The sequence below is a fragment of the Oryx dammah genome, unplaced genomic scaffold, assembly GCF_014754425.2.
Source record: "Oryx dammah isolate SB20612 unplaced genomic scaffold, SCBI_Odam_1.1 HiC_scaffold_29, whole genome shotgun sequence".
Taxonomy (NCBI): domain Eukaryota; kingdom Metazoa; phylum Chordata; class Mammalia; order Artiodactyla; family Bovidae; genus Oryx; species Oryx dammah.
The window spans coordinates 65,800,806-65,826,449 of NW_024070213.1; the positions used below are offsets into that span (position 1 = coordinate 65,800,806).

The 25,644-nt window shown below is 36.2% G+C and overlaps 1 protein-coding gene and 1 non-coding gene across 2 annotated transcripts in view; one reads left to right on the top strand and one right to left on the bottom strand.

The window, feature by feature from the left end:
• TAFA2 (TAFA chemokine like family member 2) overlaps nucleotides 1-25,644 on the bottom strand; it is a 171,354-nt gene that overhangs the window by 72,010 nt on the left and 73,700 nt on the right. The window lies entirely within an intron of this gene.
• Nucleotides 1,643-1,714, top strand: TRNAW-CCA. Its single transcript has one exon. It is a non-coding gene; the product is annotated as a tRNA-Trp (tRNA).

The following is a 25,644-nucleotide window of genomic DNA, read 5'->3' on the forward strand; positions in this document are numbered from 1 at the left end:
AATGAAGACCAGAGCTGACATTTATATCTATTTTCCAGGAGGTCCTAGAACTTAATCTTAAAGCTTGAGGAAAATATTTGTGGAGAATCTATGCTAAAATACTTCACATATTTTGTTCTCAATATACTGTACTTTAATAAAAGGGTCAATAAGTTGTTTGAAAAATACTTAGATAAAACACTGCTTACAGATCGGTAACTACCTGATAAGCAGCCTCAGGCAAGGAAGTCTGAAGTGTTTGGAGCCCACAGAAGATCAATCAGAAATATAAAAACCAAACTATAAAGAAATAAGGAATACAAAAATTAGTATTCACTTACATGGTATTGTTGAATAATGCCTCCCTTTTTTGGTTAAGACAAATTCATATGAATAGGCCTTGATTTCATAATGTCTAATTATACATGACAGAATCAAGTCTATTTCTGATAATAATACTATCTGATAATAAACTGTTTCTGATAATGAAGAGTTTGGTACCATTCCTCTCTGTCCCACTAGTGTACTTAGTTAGCAAACTCTATTGTAAAAATTGGCTTCCTCTGCTCAGACAGGGATTTCTTAATTTGGCACAGAGTGTGAAAAATGGAATACCGGCTGCCATGTCAATAAACAAGGATATGACAGTCATCAGTGACTGCAGCCCTTCAGGGTGAGCTGGTGAGCCCTTAGGGCACTTGGGAAGAAGAATATCACCAGTCTGGTAGCCATCAGACTGCAGTCACTCCCTAAGGTGAGCACCAAGGGAGCTCAGAATATGCACAACACAGGATACTGGCCCTGATAGCTGAGATGAATAGGAAAGAAATTTTATTTCAGTGAGCCCAGACTCTTGCATCTTCCCATACATAGAAAAACACTAAATTCCTTAACTTGAAATACCTGGTTTTCTTTAACAATAATATTTTGATGTTCAGACTACCTGCCCTTTGCTGCAAAACTTCTATATAACCTAGTTCCTCCCTTCACCTCCTCAGAGCAGTTCTCTCAGGGTTACTTGAGATACTGTTTCTCAGGTTTGATATCCTAAAAATTCCAACTGAATAAACCATAACTCTCAACTTTTAGGGTGTGAATATTTTTTATGTAGACAGTAGGTTTTCAATAAACATTTACTGAATAGAAATGAATGAACAGTAAGGATATGCCAGACAGGAAGCTAACAAAGTATCCTTCACTTTCTATCCCAGACTTGACATTACTTACTTCATTAATTAAAAAATTACTTCAGAAAAGGGAAGCATGCAATAGGATCTGCTCTTTAAACTAGTAGAGCATAGGTGGCCTACTAGCTGGTCCACTGGACACAATGGTCCTCATTGTGTGTACGATCAGAAGTAAGAACCCTGTCTTGCTGTAGGTTGTATAGACTGCATTCCTTCTGAAACAATTTTAAATTATTTTAAATGCAATTCATTTGGATTCTTAAGTCCCAAGGCAAAATCAAGACCACACTAAAAACTGAAGAATTCAGCACCCTATATTTACAATTTTAAAGTCAGTGTCATTAAGAAGGAACAGAAGCATGTCTTTTCAATATTTATATAGCTTAATGTTCCATTTCAAGGCTTTTACTCGTAGTTCAATCAGTCAGAAGATGACTATAGTGGTAATTCTACATAAGTAACCTAAGACAAGGACTTCCCTGGTGGCTCAGAGGTTAAAGCGTCTGCCTCCAATGCGGGAGACCCAGGTTCAATCCCTGGGTTGGGAAGATCCCCTGGAGAAGGAAATGGCAATCCACTCCAGTATTCTTGCCTGGAGAATCCCATGGATGGAGAAGGTTACGGTAGGTTACGGTCCACGGGGTCGCAAAGAGTCAGACACGACTGAGTGATTTCACCTTCACCTTCAACCTAAGACAAACTTAAATGAGGCATAAACAGAAGATCAAATGGCAGTCAGAGATGTGAAAGCAGCATGGTCACGTTATGAAAGCAGTATACTTTGTGATCAAGGTTTGCCTAGGTGGCCGTGCTTTCTCCTGTGAGATAGGCCTTTCCTGGAAAAGAATGGAAAGACAGAGAAGGAAAGGTCATAGTCTAACCCTTTTTGAGAGTCTGAAAATAAGTCCATCCCATGCAGAAAGAAAGGAAAGGAAAGAGGGGGAAAGATGGTAAGATACCTAGCAGACTGCGTCAGTGTGGGCTTCTATAACGATGATATTATAGACTGGATGGTTTAAGCAACAAACATTTGTTTCTCACAGTTCTGGAGGCCAGGAGGTCCAAGATCTAGGCGCCAGCAGGTCCAGTGTCTGGTGAGAGCATCCTGGCTTGTAGACAGCTATCTTTTTGCTATATCCTCACATGCCTGAGAGAGAGTGAGGTTATGTCTTTCCTATCCTTTTAGTAAGAGTGCCAGCCCCATTCATCAGGGCCCTACCCTCAAGACCTAATTACTTCCCATAGGCCCCATCTTCTAATATCATCCCATCAGGGGCTAGGAGCTTCAATACATGGATTTGAGGAGCGAGAAGGACACAAGGCTTCAGTCCACAGCAGAGACTGCCTCTCGCTCTAAATCTTTTGAAGTGTGGTTGATTGGAGAGGCTCTGAGAACTTTTCTTGTTAAAAGAGGGATCCAGTACCTAGGATCAGCATAGCAAAGAATGCCGAGCACATCAAGAGAAGTGACATAAAAAAGCTCCCTGAGAAAGGTGTAACACATGGTTCATCCCTGGTCTTCATTGTGTCTAAGATCAGAAGTAAGAACCCTGTCTTGCTGTAGGTTATACAGACTGAGTTTCCTCTTTCCCCTTTCACTAGCATAGTATCATCTTCATGGAATTGTTTCCGATCCACAGTTTGGAAAAGGAGTTTGGGGAGAAACTTTTCACAGTCCAGTACAGGGGGAGAAATACTTTAGAGATAAATTTCAAGCATTCAATAATTTATCAAAAGAGAAGAAAACTAGATGGGAGTTCAATCACAAGTTCTAATTTAATGAAATGGGACATTCAAAGTGTCTTGCAATATCTTCTTCTCATTTTTCAAAAAATTGTATTTCAAATTTACATTACAGGAAAAGAAAGGTTTATATATTTAGTCTTTTTACATTCTCTCATTTAAAATTATTTCCTTTTTTTTCTTTTTAAATTTAATTTTCTGACTCCTAAGAAAGGAATCCTAACAGGAAATGAATGTTATCACATTTTACTACAGTGCAGTTTTTCCATGAAACCAATGCCCAGATTATTCCTATTTTTTGGCAATGCCATATTAACTAACTGTAAATATGAAAGGGGAACCTTATCCCTTTTTGTAGTCAATTAAGTGTCAACCATGTCTAGAACTGTCTGTATGGATGTAGAGTATAACACCTCTACACTTTAAGTATATGAGTAAATTTGTATTATATTTGTTTACTGATACCAACGTATTTACTCTGATACAAGCTTTAAAAAAAAGTCATTTATATGTATACATGCTCCTCGCAAAATCCTATGTAAGACATGTTGGAAAAATAAAATAATGATCAATAAAAGTGGGAGATATTGGAAGCTTAAAAAATCAAAAATTGAGCACAAAACAGGAAAAGTACTTTACCAAAATATATTGCTTATAAGAGGATTTAAGTATTAAATACTTAGCAAGTTACAAAATAAATATGCCATATCATCTAAACTTGCTGTTCTGGCACTGAAATAAAATGCATGCATAAAAGTAACTTTTATCTGCCAGTCTCTGTATCAGTAGCTCATACTTAATTTGTAATGATTGAGTACACCAGTATATTATCATCTAAACCAGATCTTTTTCCCCAACTGATATCCAGGAAGAAAAAAACAAGTATTACCTTTAAGAAGAACCCAGAATAGCATACTGAATCTGTTCTCTTATACCTATTATCTCATATAAACTTTATAACTTCATAAAAAGGAAAGCTCACACTTTTAAAACAGGCTCAAAGAGATTTGGTTTAGCAACTTGTTCAAGGCCAGGTTTCAAACTCTTCTGAATTCAGGAAAAGTTTAGAAGAGGTTTTAACTAAAGTTGACATTGTATGTAATGCAGAATTTATGAGCTTAGGTGAAGCAAATATATTTACTTTCTCTTCATTTAAAGTATTTAGGAACATTTGAAAGAGCTCTTTTATTTCCTGATAATGTGGTGAGTAAGTAAGTAATTAGTAAGTAACAGAGCCAGGACTGAAACTCAGGTCTTCAGTTTCCAAATTCCAGTTTTATATAGATGAAAATGGTTTACTCATCAAATGACCTGATATTTGTTATAGGCTTTAACTAATTGTGGTAAATTGGAAGTTACTTAAAAAAAGAAAAAATCTAGGTGACTAGAGAATTAAAGTTTCAAGCTTTCTCCAAAGGAAACTAATTCCCAATCTGAAAATAGTTTAATCTCTATTAGAACCATGTACAAAATGAAGCATTGAACTTAAGAAAAGAAAATACAGAGGAAGATCCCAGTTAGAAACTGTTGATTCTTGGTTGAGGAGACACAGTTGAGAGTTCAGGAAGGAAAAAACTGCTGGAGTTTACAAAACAGTTTACCACAGAGGAGGAGAAGCTACATAGAGAGAGAACTCGAGTAAAGAGCAGAGTGATGATCAGCACGTGCTTATGAAGAAATATCTGAGGCAGGGAAAAGGAACACCCAAAAGGATTAAAGGAAACAGTAGCTAGAGATCACACAGGACTGGGAATAGTGCCTGGTGTCAACAGCTAGACTGGACAACCTTATAATTCATGAAGTATTGAATACTCAGAAGGGCCCTGCCTCAGTTGTAGAGGGTAATTAGTTTTAGACTAAATGCTGCCCTGGTCCTGCCTTACTAATCTTAAAAAGCAAGACCCAGAGAATATAAAACTGTTTCCAAGTAACTTAACAGTGTACCAAAATGAAGTTTAACAATATTTATAATTTTAAAAAATCCAGCACCCAAAAGGGCAAAATTCACAAAGACCATCAAAAATTAACAGACATGTAAAGAAACAGGAAAACATGACCTATAAGAAAGAAAATAAAATAATGAAGCAAATGAAACCAATCCATAATTGACATTAGTGTTAGAATTAGCAGACAAACCTCAAATCAGCTATTGTATTTGCATTCCAAATATTCAAGAGGTGAGAGAGAAAAAGACTGAAAATGTTTCGGGAAAAGGAAAATACAAAAATAATTCAAATTGAACTCTGAAATATAAAACCTGCAATGTCTGGGATGAAACAATACACAGGATAAGATCTGTGGTGGCTTAGACTTTCATGCATTGGAGAAGGCAATGGCAACCCACTCCAGTGTTCTTGCCTGGAGAATCCCAGGGACGGGGGAGTCTGGTGGGCTGTCGTCTATGGGGTCACACAGAGTCGGACACGACTGAAGCGACTTAGCAGCAGCAGCAGCAGCAGACTTGCAAAAAGAAATAATACTATAAAGGCAGAGCAACTGAAACTACCCAAAATAAAATATGGAGCAAAACAAAGACTAAAAAATAAACCATAAATAGAGAGCCAGCAAGCTGTGGGTCTAAACTATGTGTAATTGGAATTTCTTTAATTATATGTGTGTATGTTTCAACTACATTTATTTATTTGTCTTTCATCCACTTTGAGTTTCTGAAGAAAGGGAGTGAGGTTGAAGGATAAAGAAAAATATTTGAAGGATAAAATCCCCCAAATTTTATTAAAAATTTTAAACTACAGATATCAAAAGCACACCAAAGCCCAAGAAGAGACATGAAGAAAACTGCAGCAAGGAACATTATAATCATATTACTCTGATAAACAGACAATCATAAAAGCTTCCAGAGAAAAGAGACTTATTAGGTCCCAAAGAACAAAGATGAGGAAAATAGAAGATCACTCATTGGAAACAATGCAACTGAAAAGTAGTGGAACATGTTTTCAAGGCTGAAAGATAAAAACTGTCATACTGATAATTCTATATCCAGAAAAAAATATCTTTTAAAACTGAAGGCAGAATAAAGATATCTTTAGAAATACAATAGCTAAAAATAATTCATCACCAGCAGAGCTGCACTACAAGAAATGTTAAAGGAAGTCCTTTAGGCATAAGGAAAATTGTACCAAATGGAAATATCAATCTGTGTAAAGGGATAAAGAGTATAGGATGTAGTATGATGTGGGAAAATATATAAGATTTTTCTTATAATTTAATTATTTAAAAGAGTGACTTCTTATAAACAATAACAATATAGTCTGAGGTTAATAACACATGTAGATATGAAAGATATGCTAGCAATAACGCAGAGACCAGAAAGGGGAAGCTGAAGTACACTATTGTAAGATTGTCACAGTATATGTGAAACATAATATCACTGGAAAATAAACTGTTACCTTCAGTTAAAGATGTGTACTGTATACTCTGAAGCATCCACTGCAATAACAACAAAAGTTATAATTAGCAAACCAACTAAGATATAATGGAATTATAAAAATTACTCAATCCAAGAGAAGCAAAAAAAATATTAAAAAGGAGTAAAGACTATATAGGACAAATAGAAAATAAATAGGGAGATGAGTGATTTAAACAACCATATAAATAATCAAAACAAAACTGTTTAAATATGCTGATTACAAGGCAGAGATAATTAAATTAAATGAAATTTCAAGATAACTATTTAAAGATAAAATAGGTTAAAATTAAAGGATGGAACAAGCCATGCCAAGCAAACACTAATCAAAACAACTGGAATAAGTATTAATTTTGAACAAAGTTGATTTCAGTGCAAAGAATATTAACAGGGATAAAAAACAATACAAACAGAGATAAAGAGGTCAGCTCATCAAGAGGATATATCAGTTGAGTTATACAAAGAATATTTTCCTGACACAGTGGAATTAAATTAGAAAGATCTACAAATTGCCCAATTATTTGGAGACGAGATACCATACTTCTAAGTCACAGGTCAAAGAAGACATAGAAGAGAAAGTAAAATAATTTTAACTAAAATTTTAATGAAAATGAAATATAATCTGCCAAAACTTGTGGGATGCTGGGAAACTAACAGCACTAAGTACCTACATTATAAAAAGAATAAGAATATATTCTTATTATTTTATTTAATTAAATATAAATTATTATATATATAATATATTATTATCATATTATCTTATTATATTATTTATATATAATAAGAATCTTAAATCAGTGCCCTCAGCTTCCTTCTTAAGGAACTTTAAAAAGAAGGGGAAACTAAACACAAGTAAGCAAAAGAGAGAAAATACTAAAGATTAGAATTAAAAATCAGTGAACTAGAAAAATATAAAAACAATAGAGAATATCAATAAAAACCAAGAGCTGGTTGAGACATTTATGCAATTTAATAAAATTCATAAACCTCTAGCCTGGAAGAACAAATGTGAGGAGAAAAAAATTCCCAATAACAAGAATGAGAGATGTGACCTCACTACAGATTTTATAGATATTAAAAGGGGAGAAATAAAGAAAATAACTTTGGGCCAATAATGTTAATGGCTTAGATGAAATGGACAAACTCCTTGAAAAACATAAGCTAGAAACTCTACTCAAGAATTCGATAACACAAATAGCCCGTATCTATGAAAGAAATTGAATTTTTAGTTAAGAGCCTTCCCACAATGAGAACTCTATGCCTGGATGACTTCACTTATTAATTCTACAAAATATTTAAGGAAGACATGATGCCAGATCTACCAAAACTCGCTGAAAATTGAAGAGGGGAGACTATTTTCCAATTCATTCTCTGAGGCCCATATAATCCTGATAACTAAACCAGCTAACTCATTATAAGAAAACTATTGAAAGATATCCCTCATGAACATAGAGGTAAGAATTTTAAGCAAGATTCTAGCAAAATAAATCTAACAATATATAAAAATGATAATACAGATTGATCAAGTAGGGTTTATCTTAGCAATGCATGCTTTGTTTAGTATTTGAAAATCAGTGTAATCTACCACATTAATCAACTGAGAAAATGATTTTGACAAATACAGAACAAGCAACTGACTAAATCCAACATCTATTCCTGATTTAAAAAAAAAAAAAAACAAACCTCTCAGGAAATTAGGAGTAGGAGACAACTTGTTAAATTTGATAAGGAGTATCTATGGAAAACCTACAACTATTCTACAGAACTGTGACATATTAAATCAGAAAAAAAGACAACGATGTCCATTCTCACAACTACTATTAACATTTTATTGGAAGTTCTGAATAGTTCAATAAGGCAAGGTAAAAATATAAAAAGTATCCAGATTGAAAATGAAGATATAAAACTGCATTAACTGATAATATGAGCACCTACATAAAAAACCTATAGAATCTACAGAAAAGATACTAGAACTAAGTGAATTTAGCAAGATTGAAGTATACAACATTAACAGACAAACATAAATTGTATTTCTATATATGAGCAACAATTAAAAATTGAAAAATTTAAATAGCATCAAAAATTATGATTACTTTAGTGATAAAAGCAACTAAGGAAGATCTAAATCAATGGAAAGATATATCTTATTCAAGAATCAAAACATTTAACATTGCTAACATGTCAATTCTCCCCTTACTGGTCATTAGATTTGTCGTGATCTTAACCTAACAGGAGATTCTGTAGAATCTTATCAATGCATCTAAAATTACTGCAGAAGTGCAAAAGACCTAGAATATTGAAAATAACTTTGGAAAACAGAACAAAAAAAGCTACAGAACTAATACTTCTTATATAAAGGTTTATTCATGGGAAATAGATGGGGAAACAGTGTCAGACTTTATTTTTGGGGGCTCCAAAATCACTGCAGATGGTGATTGCAGCCATGAAATTAAAAGATGCTTTATTCCTTGGAAGGAAAGTTATGACCAACCTAGATAGCATATATAAAAAGCAGAGACATTACTTTGCCAACAAAGTCCATCTAGTTAAGGCTATGGTTTTCCAGTAGTCATGTATGGATGTGAGAGTTGGACTGTGAAGAAAGCTGAGCGCCGCAGAATTGATGCTTTTGAACTGTGGTGTTGGAGAAGACTCTTGAGAGTCCCTTGGACTGCAAGGAGATCCAACAAGTTCATTCTAGAGGAGATTGGTCCTGGGTGGTCTTTGGAAGGAATGATGCTAAAGCTGAAACTCCAGTACTTTGGCCACCTCATGCAGAGTTGACTCATTGGAAAAGACTCTGATGCTGGGAGGGATTGGGGGCAGGAGGAGAAGGGGACAACAGAGGATGAGATGGCTGGATGGCATCACTGACTCGATGGACGTGAGTCTGAGTGAACTCCAGGAGTTGGTGATGGACAGGAAAGCCTGCCGTGCTGCAGTCCATGGGGCTGCAAAGAGTCGGCCATGACTAAGCAACTGAACAACATCTTTGAAAAGAGTTTGACAATTTCTTATAGTGCTAAATATTCCATATGACCCAATCATTCTATTCCTAGTATTTTCTCAAAAGAAGTAAGAGCATATCTATATAAAGACTTGTAAATAAATGTTTATAGCAGATATAGATATACACACAAATAGGCATACTCATCAAAAACTCAGCCATCAACAGGTGAATGGATAAACATATTGTGATCTAATCATACAATATACTACTGCTAAGTAATAAAAAAGCAATAAACTATTGATACAATCAACAACATAGATGCATCTCAAATAATTATGCTGAAAATGAAAGTGGCCAGATTTAAAGAGCATATATTATATAATTCCATTTATATAAAAGTTTAGAAAAATTCAAACTAATTTGTAATGATAGAAAGCAGATTCATGGTTGGCTGGAAGTTGGGAGCTAGGATGAAGTGAGGAAAAGCAGGAAGGCAATGTTTTAAAGGAGAAGAAAACAAGGAAAAAATTACATTATTCTCCTATGCTAAGAAAGAAATTTCTTACTCAAATGGGAAAAAACTCAAGAAATGAGATTTGAAAGGTATTATTAAAATTGTGATTTGACTTGAAAAGTCATGCGTGTCTAGCAGTTTTGAGTCCAGCTATTGTCTTTGCAATTAATAGAAGACAAAAGTAACTTAGCTTTAAACTTGTCTTAAATTTAGCTCTGAACAGCAGTGAAGCATCTTCTTGTTCCTAGATTATGAGACATGACAGGCAGTCTTTCTGAATCTGAAATTTACTGACTGCACAGTTTAACATAAATATAAATGCAGAAACCCTGATGCTGGGAAAGACTGAGGGTGGGAGGAGAAGGAGGTGACAGAGAATGAGATAGTTGGATGGCATCACCTAATCAAAGGACATGAGTTTGAGCAAACTCTGGGACATAGTGAAGGACAGGGAAGCCTGACATGTTGCAGTCCATGAAGCTGCAGAGTTGGACACTACCTAGTGACTGAACAACAACCTATTACAATGCAGAAACATTCCTAAGAACTACCAAGTAGTACAGGTACAGTGGACATCCTTCATCATATATCTTTCAGGCAACTGTTACAAAACTCTCAACCAGACCACTAGTTCCAGAGAGAATAGTCAGTAAATTCACAAGAGTAATTCTTGGTAATTGTTTACCACCCAATTGCCAGACCAGCTAACTTGGATGAGCTAATTTCATCGAGCAATTAACCTATTTATTCCAGTTGGATGTGAGCAGAGTTCACACAGCATCACACACCAATATCATCTCTAGTAGCCTTCAAAAGTGAGGCTAATGAATGGTTTGCCACAGCCGCACTGCTGAGCATGCCCCACTGCACATGCCAAACGAAAAAAAAACAAACTCATCCATCAGCTTGCTTGCCAGCCACCAGTAACAGCCATCTGTCAAGGAAAACTTTTCCTCTTTGGAAAAAAAATCAAGAAAAATCAAAATGTAAGCATTCTCTTGAGAGTTATGCACTAATGACCCAGTGAAATTAAGCCCCAAATAGTATCAGGACACTTCCAATGAGCTGCAGTGGACAGCTGGATGGATTTATAGCTGCTGATTCAGGGAAAGTTTTACATGAATTACACGGCAAATCGGCCTAGACTCAGCTGGGTGCAAAAATGTGTAAAAAAAAAAGAAAAAAAAATAGAAAACCACAGATGGAGTAGTTCATGTAGAAACTCTAGGATCTGGCCAGTTTTCATCCATCTGACTTCAGCCTCCTCAGGGTATAGGGACTTATTTATTCAATCAGTGCTTCACTGGTAAAAGCATGTTTCCCTGAAAGGTGATCTCATCTTCCACAAAGTCAAGACCCCTCCTTGGCCAGAGAGACAGATAAAGCTTTATTGCTGATGCTTCAGTTAAAGCTGTAAGACATCGGTTATCTGAACTTGTTGATGCAAGGGTTTACTGCCTATCAATTAGATTTCCTCCTATCTGAAATATTTGTCTTTTAATATTTTGAATATCAACCATGAAAAGAAATATATTTTATATCAGTAACCCATACCTACAGAGGGGTTTTTCCAAATACTCAGAAATCAGTGTGTCACTGGCATCAATTTTTCACCGGCACATTTCCTATCGGAATAGGGAATTTATCAAAGGGACTAAGACATCAGCCATGTACAGCCTATTACTGCCATACCAATTGGCTACATCATCATGAAACACAAGTTTGAACTGTACTTCCCCTTATGGTGAGCAATGCATTTATATATTTTATTCTGTTCTATTCTCTTTCTTTCATTTGTTTATATGCTAACCATCCCAGATGGTGCTAGTGGTAAAGAACCCACCTGTCAATGCAGGAGACACGGTTTGATCCCTGGGTTGGAAAGATCCCCTGGAGTAGGAAATGGCAACCCACTCCAGTATTCTTGCCTGAAGAATCCCACAGATGGAGGAACCTGGCCAGCTATAGTCCATAGGGTCGCAAAGAGTCGGACACAACTGAAGCAACTTAGCAGGCACACACATGACCTATTAAAATGCTTTCATGATCAACTAATGCATATAGCATGCAGTTCAAAAAATACTGCCCTGACAAGGTTATTAAATTTTTTTATTGTGGAAAAATATACATAGCATAAAATATACCATTTTAACCGTTTAACTGTTCAGCAATATTAAGTACATTCACGTTGTTGTGCAACTATTACCACTATCCACCTCCAGAACTTTTTCATCTTCCCAAACTGAAATTCTGTACCCATTAAACACTAACTTCCCACCCCCTCTCTCCCTAAACCCTGGCAACCACCATTCTGCTTTCTGTCTCTATGAATCTGACTACTTTAGGTACTAAGGCTCATTTTTAAGGTATAATATTTATACAAAGTAGGAATAAGCATGTAATAGAACCATCATCAAAATGTAAAGTTCTCTCATACTTATATATTATATTGTTAAATGTCTTATGAAAAGATACTACAGATCAGTGATACAGAGATCTACATGAGATATTTAAAATATTCTATAAGTCCATCAGCAGATGAATGGATAAGAAAGCTGTGGTACATATACATAATGGAGTATTACTCAGACATTAAAAAGAATACATTTGAATCAGTTCTAATGAGGTGGATGAAACTGAAGCCTATTATACAGAGTGAAGTAAGCCAGAAAGAAAAACATCAATACAGTATACTAATGCATATATATGGAATTTAGAAAGATGGTAACAATAACCCTGTATGTGAGACAGCAAAAGAGACACAGATGTATAGAACGGTCTTTTGGACTCTGTGGGAGAGGGAGAGAGTAGGATAATTTGGGAGAATGGCATTGAAACACGTATAATATCATATATGAAATGAATTGCCAGTCCAGGTTCGATGCATGATACTGGATGCTTGGGGCTGGTGCACTGGGATGACCCAGAGGCATGGTACGGGCAGCGAGGTGGGAGGGGGGTTCAGGATGGGGGACACGTGTATACCCGTGGCAGATTCATGTTGATGTATGGCAAAACCAATACAATATTGTAAAGCAATTAGCTTCCAATTAAAATAAATAAATTTATAAAAAATAAAATAAAATATTCTATAGAATAGTATCTAAGATAACTGATTATATGATCTTTAAGGGGAAACACTTAGCATCACCAAATTTTCTTCTCCATTTTTCCTTCATAGGGCCAGGTGCCAATAATTTGAACCTACCAAGAAGCAGCATATCCTAGAATAGCTTTCAACCAAAAAACAAAAACGGATAGAGAACACAGCTTCCTTCATTCTCAGCTCCACTGGTTCTCTATATGACTTGTACAAAATTTGCAGATAGTCTTTATTACCAAACATTTGAGTAAAATCCACATCACTTTTTAAATTCACAGACAGATAATAATACTTTGTGGATAGGGAACAATATTACAAAATCCATTTGAGATTCTCACAGCATATGTTTGTTCCTCTTTTTCTTTATATTTAAAAATAATGTGCCATTCAATGCTTAGTAGTATGTTATTATTATTATTGACTTTGGGGAAGAAGTCACATATAGGTGTTATCAATAATTTAGACTTTGTCATTAAAGACATTGGTCCTACCTTGGGACAGGTTTTGATGGGTGTAAAAGGGGCTTGTGAGAACTGAGGCAAAGAGTATAGCCCTTTCAAGAGGGCAAGAAAACCAAAGCCCTAGTGGGGTAGGACCACTATCCAAGGCTCACCACAAACTTCTAAGGGAAACAATTAGAAAATATATTCATATATCCAATTTAGAGATTAAATAAACAAGGATAACAGGATAAAATAATTTACCCAAGGGTAGAATCCAGGCAAAGAGAGATGGTGTCAGGTTTCTAGTACAGTTCTCTTTTTCTCTGGAAAAGTCTTAACTTTTTCTATTCCATCTAGTTTGCTGCTGCTGCTGCTAAGTCACTTCAGTTGTGTATGACTCTGTGCGACCCTATGGACAGCAGCCCACCAGGCTTCCCTGTCCACAGAATTTTCTAGGCAAGAATACTGGAGTGGGTTGCCATTTCCTTCTCCATCCATCTAGTTTAAGATTGTATAAATCAAGTAAATTACATTGCTTGCAAATAAATACTATCATTTGTAATGGTAGGTAACAGATACTTTTATAAATGATAACTGAGAAAATATCATAGGATTAATTTAAATGGCACTTAAAAAGCAGAACATAGTTGAAGTAATAAAAGTAGTAATCAGAAGATAATATAATTAATCATAGTCATGAATAATATATGGACTATCTATCCATGTTGTACATATAATGTCGGTAACCTTTATCTATGATGTCTCTTTTAATCTTCAGTAAAACCCTAAAAAGTTGGTAATATTCTTGTATGGGAACTCTGAATTCAAATTTAAAACTTGATGGAGAAAGAAGTACATAATTGGAACCTTCCTTTCAGAAGAAAAATTTGACAGCTTTAGGCAATTTACATTTACTAGGAGGAAGTTGCCAGTGAGAAACCTTGATTCAATAACTGAAATCAGGAAAACATGAGAGGACTTTATTTGGAGATGTTGAATTACTGGTAACAGCCCAATATGGAGGGAGAAATTCATCAAGACTTTGTTGGAACCATGGAAACTTGATTGGCCTGAGAAATGAGCTGGGAAGTCATTAGCTACAACAGTAAAATCCATGAAGCTTTAAGAGTACAGAGGGCACCAGCAATGATAAGGACTCAGAAGGCAGAATTTTAGAAATAGATGAGAATGAACCATGAAAGAGAAGGAATATTCAGAGATACAAGGGAAACAGGGTAAGGCCAACTAGAGATGGAAATGGAAGACAGATTTGAGAAAGTGGTTGTAGGCAACTGTGTCAAATGCTTCAGAAAGGCTAAGAAGGACCCTTAGGGAGAAAAATCCTTTGCTGACCTTCAAGAGAACACTTACAAGTCACAGGGTCAGAAATAGACTCCACATGGAACAAAAGAGATAAAAGTTAATGAGATGCCATTTATCATTCTCAGTGTAAGACACTGTAAAGCCAGCAAGGATCACTGTAGTGCATGTCAGTTATGAAGACTGCCTCAAAGGAATCCACTGGGCTAGGTATTTTCAGTGTCAGAGAGCTCCATGTGTGTGTCGTTCTACACTGAAAGCATTGTAACTTGAAACATCCACCATCCTTTAAAAGTTGTTTTTGAACTTTGAAAAGCAATATATTCCATTTTTAAGAATGGAGAGCATAAATAACTATTTAACATTTTCCTCTGGTGGAATATAGAGCTAACCAATACTTTTATCCATGTGGTACAGATGATAAACAAGACAAGGCAACTGATAAGAAAGATACGTCCAGTGACAGGAATGACTTACTAGGGAGCATGGCTGGCTATGTTTTCAGCTCTAAAACCCAAAGTTCTGTTAGCTCAAAGTCTCTGGCCAAGGAGACTTCCCCCTGGAATTCTAAGTCTATCATGCAATAGAGTAGAAAGTGAAAAAGAGGAATCAATGATGGCAAAGATAGAAAATTCACTCTCAAGTGACACAAAACAATGTCTGACTTCATTTAGGGTAGATTTCACTCAGATTCTGCAACCAACTTTGTTCCCAACTTTAAGCATCAATGTTCTATTCACTCTAAATATACTAAATAAGATTATTCTATTATTAAAAGCAAGAACCTATGTCAGTAATTGTACATCTTATGGATAACAAAATTAGCCTAAATCCCCTTAGGCGTATGTTGTATCAGTCAATCCTGTACTGGCATATATACATAAACTGAACATAAACACAATTTTTTTCTAATATTTTACTCAACTGTTTAATATATATAACTATAGCTTGTTGATATACTAAATATTTTTGTGAATTTTTAAAATCTGAAGCTCAGTAACTACTGCCTTCATGACTAGCTAAATGAGATCTCAGATTAGCTATTACAAATCACTGAAATAACAAAAATATAATACATATTACAGAATACTAAGAACAATAAGAATAGCTAAGATTTACATATCACTTCCCATGTGCCAAGTGTAATTGTATGCATATTATGTATATTATCTCTTTTAATACTCTTAATAAGACCATAAGAGAGGTATTATTACTAAATACAATATTAGTCACTTATCAAATTAAGGAAGAAAAATACCACCAAACTCAGGGCATTTGATACAACTTTTCCACTCAAAATATTCAACATCTTCAAATGACAGTATAGATTCTGAGACCTCAAGTACCAATCCACAGTTTCCTATCCAAGTCAAGACTAGAATACAATGGCTTTGCTTACTTAAATGAAAAATATCTGTGACTCATATTTCTCTTTTATAAACTTTCAGCACATAACAGGGAGTGGACACAAGTGCCCAATTCACTATTAATGTGATTAATATGTAGGATATAATGTCCATCTTCAAATACACTTGTCACTAATTATAAGCATTCACAAGCATATCTGTCAAGAACTTGCTACAAACAAAGCCATGTGGTTTATACTGCTCCCTTCTCACAACTTCAGATTCAGGGAGACTTGAATTAGCTCATCAGGCACATTCTCCCTGATCTTCTCCATGAGAGAAGGACATGAGAAGGGTACTTCAACCAGTTCCTACTTATAAAGTTATGTTAATGTCACCCGGAATGTAGATTAGGTCAAGTCTGGAGCAGAGAACTGAGTCAGGAACTGCATTTTATATTACAATGATTCTGGATGTCATTCATATAACATCTTTGGGTCAAGGTCGTCAAACCAAGGTAAGTTTCTATGAAACAAGCTCCTACAGTAAGTATGCTTTCAGGAATCATTATGCCCAGAAGTCTTTTAAAAATTAATAAATTCTAACACCTTTGAAGCACTTTCTAGTCCCAAATGCTTTGTGCACACTATCTCATTTAAACCTTACATTAACCCTTTGTACCTCTTATTATTCCTACTTTTCAAATGAGAAAATTGAGGCACATATAAATTAAGTAACAACCTAAGATTATATACTCATAGTGGGTAGAACCAAGACTCAAATTAACAAAACTTCAAATTTCAATGGTCTTTGGAATGTTACCTATCCTTTATCCATAGCATTCCTATTTCTACATAAAAATGATTTGACATTGTAGCCAGACAGCAGGACAAGTCTTACTGTAACATTCACATGTTATTAAGCTTAAAGCTTAACTAAGCTTAAAAGCAGAATTAATGGGTAGCATAAATGCTATAATCATTCCTTGCACAAAATCACTCATTCTATTTTTATCTATCCATAATAGAATATGTATCTTGCATTAATCCACGATAAAAACAACATATATTATGATCAAAATTTTATTTTAATGATGGTTCACTAATTTAAAATAAATAGTACTTGAAGAAATATAATGGTACAATGAAGGCACAATGCTTTCTAATGTACAAAAATTGACCACAATATGTAAAAATTATTATTTGTTAAAACACATTAGCAGTTCTAAAAACTGGGTAAATGAGACCCATAGCACATGCTAGTGAGATATCTATACATTACCTCATTCCTGACTATATATAGAAACATCCAATTTTAATTCAAACACTCAAACTCAATGACTATTAGATTACATATTACTAAGTTTATAATAATATGTGTTTTTAAAAAATGAACACAAAATACACTTCAGATAAATATATTTTTTAATTCTTTGGGGAATTCCCTGGCAGTCCAGTGGTTACAACTCTGCACTCTCACTGCTGAGGGCCGGAGTTCAATCCCTGGTCAATTCAGGCCCTCAGCAGTGAGAGTGCAGAGTAAGTCCATCAAGATGCATTAGGCTATACATTTTTAATTTCCAGAATGAATACATACCTGCTGTAGAAATAAGGAAGTGTATTCACTAGCATGTGCAAATGTCAACTTGCTTCATTTTACCTTTTGAAAGCACAGAGATACCAATGAGCAGAGCTTATTACCATGTTTTTAATATGACAATTATCTATTCATAAACCACAGAGCTAGGGTAGAATTGATCCTAAATTTCTGATGATTTTATTTCAACAGAATTAATAAAATATTAAATTGTTTATTATGTGCTTGGCAATACGCAACACCAAATACAAACATAAAATATAGTGTCTACAATCAAGATATATAGAAGTGAAGGAAGTTAACAACAATTAACATTGAGTCTGTCATTCAGAGTGAAGTAAGTCAGAAAGAGAAAAACAAATATCGTATATTAATGCATATATGTGGAATCTACAAAAATGGTACCGATGAACACATTTGCAGGAACAGAAATGCAGACATAGAGAACAGACCTTGGACACTATGGGGGAAGGAGAGGCTGGGACGAATTGAGAGAGTATCATTGACATAGACACACTACCATATGTAAAGTGGATAGCTAGTGGGAAGCTGCTGGATAACACAGGGAGCTCAGCTCAGTGCTCTGTGGTGACCTAGAGGGATGGGATGGTGGGCGAGGCTCAAGAGGGAGGGGATATATGCATGCATATAGCTGATTCATTTTGTTGTACTACAGAAACTAGCACAACCATTGTAAAGCAATTATACTCCAATTTTAAAAAATAACAACAACAAAAATCGCTTACTTAGAAGTGAAGGATAGAGAGGGAAGATGATGACTTGTTTCCCCAAACTGTGTTGTAATTTTGAAAGGAAAATGTATGATTATTTTTGTATTTTATCCTGTCTAAAAGTATAGTAACTAGAAAAAATGGTATATAAGTATATGTGTGTATATGTCTATGCATTCCCCATCTCATGGGGAAGAAACCCCATAAGAAAACCTTTAAGGATGATTAGAATTTAGATAAGCTGAGAAGCAAAGCAATGTGCAAAATCTTAGAAGTACAAATGAGAGTGCGCCAAAGAACTGATGCTTCTGAACTGTGGTGTTGGAGAAGACTCTTGAGACTCCCTTAGACTGCAAGGAGATCAAACCAGTCAATCCTAAAGGAAATCAGTCCCAAATATTCATTGGAAGGACTGATGCTGAAGCTGAAGCTCCAGTATTTTGGCCATCTGATGCAAAAAACTGACTCATTGGAAAAGACCCTGATGCTGGGAAAGATTGAAGGCAGGAGGAGAAAGGAACGACAGAGGATGAGATGGGTGGATGGCATTACTGACTCGATGAACATGAGTTTGAGCAAGCTCCAGGAGTTGGTGATGGACAGGGAAGCTTGGTGTGTTGCAGTCCATGGGGTCGCAAAGAGTTGGACACGACTGAGAGACTGAACTGAACTGAACAAATGAGAGGATAGGGCATGATGTTTAGTAGGATGGTAAGATTAGTTTGGTGTTTTAAAAAGCCTTTAAGTTTAAGCAGAAGAGCTTAGATTTCCAGGATAAAAACAACATTGAAGGACTACTGCTCTGGAAGGAGTCTTGCAGGAATGGGTTATAGCGGGGAAAGATTGGAATCAATGAGTTAATGTGGTTGGCAATAGCCTTACATCCTTACACAGTGCCTGCAGCACAATATGCAATCAGTAAATGTTTACCAAGTGAAGAATAATGAATGAACTATGAGATCAAAATGGAAAGGGAGGCTAGTTAAGGCATTTAGAAATGGTGGCGATGGGAAACAGATGAATCACAGGTGACACCCAAGTTTGGAGCGATGTGAAAGCACACAGTTTGAAGGTGCTTTCTGTGCAAGATCACACCTATGGAAAGGCAGAGTGCACAAGGTTCAGTGAGGAGCATCAAAAGTCAGGCTTCCTTGATCATATCACAGTCCTAATGCTTGCTAGCTAAACTTGGGCAAGTTCTTTCACAAGTGAACCTCGGTTTTCTCATATTTAAAATACTAATAGCAATAGTGCCTTTGTCTTTAAAATGGCATTAGGATAGTACTTATGAGATTAGTTGAGATAATAAAAGTAAAGCACTTCATAAACTGTCTTACACATGTGTGTGTATGCATGTGTGCACACATGTTCTCAGTCATGTCCGACTCTTTGTGACCCCATGGACTGTGTCCCATCAGGGTCCTTTGTCTACGGGATTTTCCTGGCAAGAATGCTGGAGTGGGTTGCCATTTCCTACTCCAGGGGATCTTTCTGACCCAGGGATCAAACCCGGGTCTCCTGGGTCTCCTGCATTGGCGGGCCATTTACCATTGTGCCACCTGGAAAGCCCTCAGGTTACACACAGTAAGCTTCAATAAATGTTAGTTACTATTCTTGAGGTTGGGTGTTTCCCTGATGGCTAAGTTGGTAAAGAATCTGCCTGCAATATAGGAGATCGCCTGCAATGCAAGAGACTCGGGTTTGATCCCTGGGTCAGGAAGATCCCCTGAAGAAGGGAATGGCAACCCACTCCAGTATTCTTGCCTGGGAAACTCCAAAGACAGAGGAGCTTGGCGGGCTACTGTCCATGGGGTCCTCCTGAGAACTACATTTCCTCTCTCATCATCTTTGCCATCTGATCAGATTATTTTCTTTGTGTAAAAAAATAAATATAGATTTACTGTTCCTATCGTTTCATCACTTAAAGATTACTCAAACATTGGTAAATGAACACCAGAATATTTTTCCTTAAACTAAGTCTTGCCCAATATTTTAAGAAATTCTGCCTCTGATCTTCAATGTATTAAACCTAACTTTCTAAAATTATTTTGACTCTTCTTCCAGTGGGGCTGGGGAGGAGGAAGTGTTTTGAAGGAGTCATTGTCATTACTTTGAGCTCCTTTAAAAAAAATGCTATAACTTTAGGGCAAGACTCCTGTGTCTTTCAATGTAGATATTTCCACTTACACTTAAGTACATTTTAAGGGATTAAATGTAGCCTCAGATAAAATTTGGATAATTTGGGAGGGCAGTGCTGGCAACCAAGAACAGATTCAAATTATTGTTTCACATGATACAATTCCTATTACTTTAAGAAGACTACTCTCATAACATTTAAGCACTAATAAAATTTAAATAATATGGCAGAAATAGCTTGTGATCTAATGAGACAGCTTATCTCCCTTGTACTCCTTTCCTTAGTTCAGAGTCATTGCTGGAAAGCAGCTGCCTGGCTAAAGACTGCACTTCCCAGCTTCCCTTTTATCTTGGTGGGGCCAAGCTGTAGTCAGCGGAATCAAGGTGGATGTGAGATTCACTGCTTCCATTCTTGGGGCATAAAAATGTCCTAGAGAATCCTCAGTGATCTTCTGTTCTTCCCCTGTCAGCCAGCTGGAAGTGTTTGCTTAAGGTGACGTCCTTAGCCAGGTGTTGAAGAAAGCAGATTTTAGTCAGCCTAGGTTTCTGAAAGACTGGATGAGAACTGAGATCAACCCACCACTGTTCCTGACACTGTGAGGGAATAGAATTAATTGTATTAACCTATTGAGATTTGGTGGTTTATTTATTTATTTATTTTTACAGCAGCTAGAGTAATCTTTAATCTCCCCAGTCCAAAACTCCTCTGTCCATGGGATATTCCAGGCAAGAGTACTGGAGTGGGGTGCCATTGCCTTCTCCAAGTTACCACACAGTAAACCATTAATACATTAACACTACATAATTTACATGTAAGTAAAAATAAAAATTTCTCTCAAAGGAAATCTTCAAAGGAAGATTTCTAAATAGCAATGCCAAGTGATAAACTATTATTCTTATTAATCTTAATAAAAATAATTTTTAAAAATAATTTATTTAATATTTATCAATTGTTTATGATGTATGAGAAGGAAATGGCAATCCACTCCAGCACTCTTGCCTGGAAAATCCCATGGACAGAGGAGCCTGATAGGCTACAATCCATGGGGTCGCAAAGAGTCAGACATGACTGAGCGACTTCACTTTCACTTTCGCTATGATGTATGAAGTGAAGTGAAAGTTGCTCAGTTATGTCTGACTCTTTGCAACGCCATGGACTGTAGCGTGCCAAGCTCCTCTGTCCATGAAATTCTCCAGACCGGAATACTAGAGTGGGTAGCCGTTCCCTTCTCCAGGAGATCTTTCCAACCCAGGAATCGAACCCAGGTCTCCCATAATTCTATATAATTATCACAATTAATTCTGAAAATCCTAGCATTAAAAAAATATAAAGCACAGAGAGGCTAAGTGACTGAACCAAGATTATATTGTTATTAGTTGGTAGAGAAGGGATTTAAAATACTCAACTGGAAGATAATCATATGGCTAGAGAACAAAGAGAATATTAAGAAATTGAAACCAACAACAAAAAAAGCAAATCTATAAGCTGACTGTTCAATTAGAAAGTGTTTATATACAGGGCATGGTGATATTCAAGGACTTTGGGAAATAAGATGTAAAGGACATAAATCATGACATGAAGCACTTTTAAAACTAGTTGGAGACAAACCATGTACAACATAACTATAAGAAAACAAAAGCACATGTCATAATAATACTGAAGACTATGATGAGAGTTTAAGTGAGAAAGTTCACTTTCCAGTAAGAGTGCAGTTTTCATAGAAAATGCACTTAATCTGGCCCTTCATAAATGAGTAGAATTCAAGTTAGAAAAAAATCAAGTGGACAAAAATATGCTATAATCAAACATAGGAAATGAATGAGCAAAGAGCCAGAAAAATAAGTAGGAACAGTTCACAGTGAATCTTGAATATCAAGCTAAGTTTTCACTTTATTAAGCACATAACCAAAGCCACTAGCAGAGTTTTATACCAGTTAGATCAGTGGTCCCCAGCCTTCTTGGCACCAGGGACCAAGTTCATGGAAAACAATTTTTCCACAGACTGGGAATGAGGTGAGGTGGGGATATGGTTCAGGCAGTATGAGAGTGATGGGGAGTGGCAGATGAAGCTTCGCTCATTTATCCGCCTCTCACCTCCTGATGTGCAGCCGGGTTTCTAACAGATCCAGCTAGTACTGGTCTATGGACTGGAGGTTGGGGACCCCTGAGCTAGATAAGGGCTTCCCTCATGGCTCAGATGGTAAAGAATTGGCCTGCAGTGAGGCCTGGGTTCAATCCCTGGGTTGGGAAGATCCTCTGGAAGAGAACACGGTAACCCGCTCTAGTATTCCTGCCTGGAGAATCCCCGTGGACAGAGGGCCTGGCGGGCTACAGTCCATGTGATCAACAAACCTAGTGATCGAGTATGGATTGAACTAGAGGGTTCAAACCTGAAGAGCCTCATCTTTTTCTCCCTGTGTTAGTGTACTGGCCATTTTGTTTGATGCTTTACCTTTCTTTTTAATAAAATCTAACAAAGATGATTTAAAAAATTTGGATGAATTAAAAAACGCAAAATAACTTCCTAGCTTGTTTGCTGTAGTTCCTTCCTTAATTTTCCCTTGAGTATATACACAGAAAACTGTTTCACAAAAATAACTCTTCCTGCTGTATAACCTCCTTTTAAAACTTTTTCATCATAGTGGTTTTATAGCATCCCATCAACTGACTAAATCATAATTTATAAAAAAAAGACCCAATTATAAAATTAGTTTGTACTCATTATTGACTAATATTAATAACTGTGATGAATATCAGACTAACACCTCTCCTCAATAAGACTTCCCTGGTGGCTCAGATGATAAAGCATCTGCCTACAATGTGGGAGACCCGGGTTCAGTCCCTGGGTCAGGAAGATCTCCTGGAGAAGGAAATGGCAACCCACTCCAGTATTCTTGCCTGAAAAATCCCATGGATGGAGAAGCCTGTAAGCTACAGTCCATGATGTCACAAAGAGTCAGACACAACTGAGTGACTTCACTTTCACTTTCACCTTCACCTCCCCCCAACAAAGATGTCCACATCTTAATCCCCAGAATCCATGTATATGTCACCTTACATAGCAAAAGGAACTTTGAAGATATAATTAAATTAAAAAACGTTCAGATGGGAAGATTATCCTGGAGGTTGGCCCAAAGTTCTCAAAAGCGTCCTTTAAGAGAGAATGTCGAAAAAAAGGAGTCGGGGAGGAATATAATAGTGGAAACAGAGGAAAAAAGATTAGAAGATGGTACACTGCTGGCTTTAAAGATGAAGGGTGGGGCAATGAGTCAAGAAGTGCAGATGCCTTCTAGAAGCTAAAAAAGGGAAGGAAATGGGTTTCCCCAAGATGCTCCTGAAGGAGCAAAGCCTTGACTCCACATTGTGTTTATCCCAGTAAGACCCACTGTAAACTTCCAATCTACAGAATTGTAAGATAATTTGTTTTTATCTAAGTCACTGGGCACACAGTCATTTGTTACAGCAGCAATAAGAAACTAAATACTAAGGTTTTTGCATCAAGTATTTAAATGTGAGAGAAGATAGTGTCATGAGTAGAGCAGTGGTGGCAGAAATAGTAGAGAAATGGAAAAATCTGATATATATTTTCAAGGCAAAACTAGTAGGAGAGGCCTTAGACCAATGGGTTTTGACTTGAACAAGTAGACTGGGAACACATGTATTAAGTTGGGAAAATTGTGGAAGAAATAGGTTGAGAAGGAAGAAGAATGGGAAAATAAAGAGTTTTATTTTGAAAGTGTTAAATTTCAGATGCCTTTTAGACATTCAAGAGGCGATAAGAAGTAGGCAATTGAGTATATTCATCTGGGACTCAGGAGAGGAAAGGGCTGGAGACAAAAAATTTACTTAGAATTTGGGAGTCATCAGTATTTAGACAGTAGTTAAAGCTGTGAGGCTATATAAAATATTCCTCCATGCTCTCTTTATTAAGCACTTACTTTTCTAATATTGGGACATTACAACAATGAACATCAAGACAAGACTGCCTGTGCTTTCATGGAGCATTTATTCTAGTGAAACAAAATAAAACAAATAAATAAATAAGAATATAAATTAAAATAAGTGTTATCAGAAAAATAAAGTGAGGTGATGTGGGTTTTCAGGGCTGTTTGAAATGAATGAAGCAGTTGGAAAAGTCTTCTTCAGTTGACAAAAAGTACTGGAGTTTAGCGGAGGGAAGCATCATTAGATTGGGAGTGAAAGACACCTTCACTGAGGAAGCACTTAAGCTGACACGTGTATGACAACCCTACCCCTAACCCGTCCTGTGTATGACAAAGGAGCAGCCATACTTGTTGGACTTCTTACCTGTCTTCTCCCGTTTGGCTGAGCACGTAGAGAACAAATGTATTACCTAATAATTAATTCCTTCTGTATGTACAGAATCTGGCACTGATAGAGCTATTATGATTATCTATATTATCATGCATGACTTTGAAACATTATGAGCAAATGATAACTATTTATTGCGTGCTAGATTTGGAGACCAAAAGAAATAAAGAGATTTTTTGCTGTTTCCAATAGCTCACAATCTGTTTGAAGAGACTACGTATAAAAACACAGTGACTGAAATACAAATACATCAGGAGGCATATTGTACATGCTACATTATATGAGACATGATGACATCCTGATAAAGTGAACTAAAAGTGGGCTTATATGAAGGCAAGATTCTTAAACCAGACCTCACATATAATAGGATTGGGGATTTTGACAAGTAACTCCTGAGGCTCAATTTTCTAATCTGTAAATGGACCTGTCCCATGTTCATGGGACAGGGCTAAGTTGGTCAGAAAGGGAAAACAACAAAATGATTATCATGATAGTAAAAATAATATGTATTTCAGATAATATATCCTAATTATTAGTAGGATAACATTATTAAGAAACTAAACTGCAAAATATGCTCTGGAGATAGAGAATATATAATGAAGAATTTATATTATATGATTTTGACTTACTGGGACTCTTAAACATACACAATCAATTCCTAGACAAGATTTTTTTTTCCCCTAAAAGTGAGATTTTTATCTTTTCCTACTCCAAAGGTCATCTTAAAGGTAGTGCTTTAAAGATGTTTTCTGTGTTAAGTGGCGACTAGGTATGCCCTAGGTCTTTAAAAACCAATGCCATAACTCTCTCCAGTTTTGATGCAGATTAGTGTAGCTCAG